Below are 4,593 nucleotides of genomic sequence, written 5' to 3'. Positions count from 1 at the left end.
GAGGGCCGCCTCCTCACCCCCGCATGACATTTTTCAGATGAGCCAACAGAGCCACAGCACCACAGACCCCATGCTTGGAGGATCATTCCATCTGCTCCGCAGTGCACAGATGGGAAACAAAGGCCAGGTCCCACCCACATTCATCCAGACAGGGCGGTGAGGATGAAAACCAAGGTGTCCTGGCCCACTGCCTGCACCACTGCCCTGCGGCCACGTTGTGCAACTCCACATGGCTCTCCTGCCAGACTCTGCTCCATCCAGCCTCCCCACCTCACCCCAAGCAGATTGGGAAATCTGTAACCCCCTGGGGCAGCGGGGAGGGGAGATGTCAGGCCCACCAGATCCCACCATCCACTCACAGCCCTGGTTAGCATGGGCTTTGCAGGGCAGGTGCGGGGCCTCCAACCTCGTCCCTAGCTGCCCACAACAGCCCGCCCAGAGGGACTGGGAAAAGCAGGTGCCGCCTTCCACTTGTCAGGCATGAAGGTCAATGGTCACAGATATGAAGTCCCCCACAAGGAAAACCTTCTGAAAATGGAGCTGCATAGAGGGCCAAAGGATGACAGCCAGTGGGGTCTGCAGGGCAGGCGCTATTCCTACTCTCTGTTGATAGAGAAACAGTCTCCAAGAGACCGGGCACTTCCAGAGAGAGGCAGAGGCCACCACAGGAAATGAGCAGCAGATGCTGGCTGCGCATGTTTACCACCAGCTGCTGTCCCATGCCCCACCTCCCAGGGGTCAGGCCTGGGGCAGCGGGAAACAGTCTCCAAGAGACCGGGCACTTCCAGAGAGAGGCAGAGGCCACCACAGGAAATGAGCAGCAGATGCTGGCTGTGCATGTTTACCACCAGCTGCTGTCCCATGCCCCACCTCCCAGGGGTCAGGCCTGGGGCAGCGCGCTGGCTCCACCTGGCAGGGAGGGCAGCAGGCAGGAGCAGACTGGCAATGACCCCTCAGTGCAGCCCAGAACCCAAGCATGCCAGCACCCAGCCAGGAGCCCTGGTCAGCTCCTCGCATGCAACCTGGAGCCTCAGTGGCCTGGGACACGTGGGACTGCCCCTCCCTTCCTTCTGCTCCAGCAATGACAGCTGACTTTTTGTTTTTGCTAAACTGCGGTAAGATACACATAACAAAATTTACCACTTTAAGTGGACAGTTCAGTGGCATTAAGTGCGTTCATATTCATCTTGTGCAACCATCGCCACTGTCCATCTCCAGAGCTCTTTTCACCCTGCAAAACTGAAACTCTGTACCCGTTATATACAACAACTCCCCATTCCTCCTCTACCCCTGTCCCTGGCAACCATCAGTTTCGTTCTGCCTCTGGTTTTGACCACTCATATAAGTGGAGTGTGTGTCCTTTTGTGACTGGCTTATTTCACTCAATATAATGTCTTCAAGGTTCATACACGCTGTAGAGTGTCTGAATTTTATTCCTTTTTAAGGCTGAATAATATTCCATTGTATGCACACACCACCTTTGTTTATCCGTTCATCCCTCGATGGACACTCGCATTGCTGCTCCCTTTTGGCTACCAAGAGCAGTGCAGTTTGCAAATATCTGTCAGGGTCCTGCTTTCTTTTGGATAGACAGCTGATTTTCGTCGACCCGCACAGGTGCCAGACTCTATCCTAAGTGTTTTGCGTGCCTTGGATTTCATCAGAAAACCTAATGAAGTGGGTACTGCACAGATGAGGAAACTGAGGCACGGATAGGTGCCAGTCCGTGATGGAGCTGGAAGCCCCTTCAGTGAGCACTGTGTATACGGCTTCTGCACCAGTGTTGCTTAGCATCTGGAATGCAGCCTGATGTATTTAAGTCAGACATCGAGGAAGGACTTCCAGGCCAGAGAGTTTAGATGCGGAAGTGAGAGGTACTGTCTTCCACGCCTTTTTCGTATTTGGAAAAAAAAAAATTTCCCAATCGTTTTCATTACCTTATTCAATCAATTAATTAAACTTCCACCCCCATCCCCCCTCCCCCATGGGACAGCAGGAGGAGCCGACCCAGCCCCAGCAGCCTCTCCAGCTGGAGAATAATACAGGGCGGTGTGTAATAACCTCTATTCATTCTCAGAGCTGCCTGAGAAGGTAGCCGGAGGGAAGCTTAATAGAAGGGGAAGTTGAAGGCAGAAGGGATAGCATCCGCAGCAGGGCTCAGCAGGTGCAAGGACTGGGGCAGGGGGCGGGGGTACAGAAGCTGTGGGTGGCTGGGCGTAGCTGCAGCAGGAGGCCTGGCCAGAAGGCTTGGCCCATAGCCTCGGTCACAAGGGTGGTGCTGACTGTGGGGTGGGCTCCCCAGGAGGAGAAGACCAGGGCATTCCAGGCTGTCCCCTGCCCCTCCCCCACCAGCCTGGGCCCACTTCCCCCTGCAGAATGACTTGCACTTCCCACTGCCCTAACCCTGGCTCTGAGGACACTGCACCCACCTTGCTCTCCTTCCACTTTGCAGGCCATCACCAGATCTGGAACCCTTCCTACGGCCCCTTGTTTCCTGGGGATGCCCCATTCACTGACTGCACTGGACAGAGCCATTGTATACCCTGTTGACAGATGAGGAAACTGAGTCTCAGAGAAATAAGTGGACACAAAAGTTGAGACCTTCAGGCTGGAGTCCAGGCTGCAGTTCCCGAGAGGGAAGTGGCTGCTTCGGGTCATTTGCAGCTGCACGAGGCTTTGGCTGGAGTCTGCTTCCCCAGGACCATGGGATGGCCAGGACAGCTGACCAGGAGCCACCCCCTCATAGGGCATCCCCTCCTGCAAAGGAGGGGGGCCCTGAACACACTCACCAGACCTCCGTGGCAAACTGTTTACAGTAGTCCCCTGTAAGAGAAATAAAGTGGAGGTCTTCATAGAGATCTTCTTCACCTATTGCCTGCAGTGACTAATTATTAACATCCTTTTAGGTGACTGGTATACGAGGAGCAGAGTCCTTGGGGCCGGCCCGCCCTAGGGGGATGGTACTAGGTGCCACCAGGAATGTCATGCTTGGCATGAAGGGAAGAATGGCTGGAGTTCTCGAGTTGAGCTGTGTCCAGATAAGCTAAGCACATGTATCAATTATTTTGGTCAACAGGTTATGCTTTTAGGTGCTTCGCTGGTTCCTGGAGGATAAACTTTCACTAAGTCACACAAGTGCATTTGGAATGTTGCCACTTTTGTTACCACTTGCTTTAAAAATCACCAAAGGTGAAGAACTTTAGAGTCTCACCCATGGGGTGGATGCTGTACCCGGGACCTTCCCAGTCGGATCCAAACAGCTGTTCCAAGACTCCCCAGCTGATAGGTTCATTCCGAGAGTGTTTCCTACTCGGCTTGGTGATGTAGCTTTATACTCTTATCCTTTCATTCTACATGCTTAATTTTGTTGTCTTATTCTGTCATTTGTTAGTAAATTTTTCCTTATTCTGATATAACATCAGGAGAGAGTGTCTTATTGCTCGTGGATCAAACTTACTTTGAATTATAATTGCAGCTGCACGGGCCGGCCCGTGGCTCACTTGGGAGAGTGTGGTGCTGATAACACCAAGGCCCCGGGTTCGGATCCCATACACAGATGGCCGGTTTGCTCACTGGCTGAGCGTGGTGCTGACAACACCAAGTCAAGGGTTAAGATCCCCTTACCGGTCATCTTTTAAAAAAAATAGTAATAATAATTGCAGCTGCACATAACGCTTTCACGTGACATCCCCCCTATTTCACACGGTCAACTGAGGTCTGAAAAAAAAATTTTTTTTTCTTTTTGGCAGCTGGCCAATACACGGAACGAACCCCAGACCTTGAAAATATTAAATGAAAAATTCCAAGGGCCGAGCCCGTGGCGCACTCGGGAGAGTGCGGTGCTGGGAGTGCAGCAGCGCTCCCGCCGCGGGTTCGGATCCTGGTGCGGTGCAGCCAGTCACAAAAAGGACAAAAAAAAAAAAAAGAAAAATTCCAGAAATGAACAATTCATATATTTTAAATTGTGCACTGTTCTGAGTAACGTGATGAAATCTCACACCGTCCGGCTACATCCCACCCCATCTTTCCTGGGATGTGAATCACCCCTTTGTCTAGTGTATCCACACTGTACATGCTACTCACCCAGTTGTCATTTAGTAGCTCTCTTGGTTATCAGACTGAAAAAACACAGTATACACAGGGTTCACTACTATCCGCGGTTTCAGACATCCACTGGGGGTCTTGGAATACATCCCTCGCAGATAAGAGAGGACTCCTGTATTTGTTAATAGTGCCTCCCCTTCCTCCTAGGAGAAAGCCAGGCCAAGGACTCTTTTTTGTGTTTGGCAGGTGGGGACACTCAGGCCTGGGCAGGGATGGCTTCTGCAGGTGCTCAGTGAGCCTCACCCACCTCCTTCACGGAGACAGGACCACATGGGAGAAAGCAGGGCCACGGGGCAGCAGGACCCCAACCCCAGTGGCCTTCCAAAGAATGCAGTGCGGGAGGGCTTCCTGGAGGAGCTGGCCTTGGTACAATTCATGGGCACTGGGGCTCTCCGTACCAGCCTTAAGTGACCGCTTTCCTCCCAAAGCTCAACTCTCTCTCCTAAAGAGCCCAGCCTTTCACAACGGCTCTCCAGTAGTGACACAAGA

The 4,593-nt window shown here is 52.6% G+C and overlaps 1 long non-coding RNA gene across 1 annotated transcript; it reads left to right on the top strand.

Moving 5' to 3' along the window:
- Positions 1-1,423: 1,423 nt before the first annotated feature.
- LOC103599039 lies at positions 1,424-3,416 on the top strand. The gene is made up of 2 exons (XR_551259.1): positions 1,424-1,874; positions 2,453-3,416. It is a non-coding gene; the product is annotated as an uncharacterized LOC103599039 (long non-coding RNA).
- The last annotated feature ends 1,177 nt before the right edge of the window (positions 3,417-4,593 follow it).

This window comes from Galeopterus variegatus, unplaced genomic scaffold (assembly GCF_000696425.1).
Source record: "Galeopterus variegatus unplaced genomic scaffold, G_variegatus-3.0.2 Scaffold2834, whole genome shotgun sequence".
NCBI classification, from domain to species: domain Eukaryota; kingdom Metazoa; phylum Chordata; class Mammalia; order Dermoptera; family Cynocephalidae; genus Galeopterus; species Galeopterus variegatus.
This window is presented reverse-complemented; position numbering and strand designations above follow the sequence as displayed.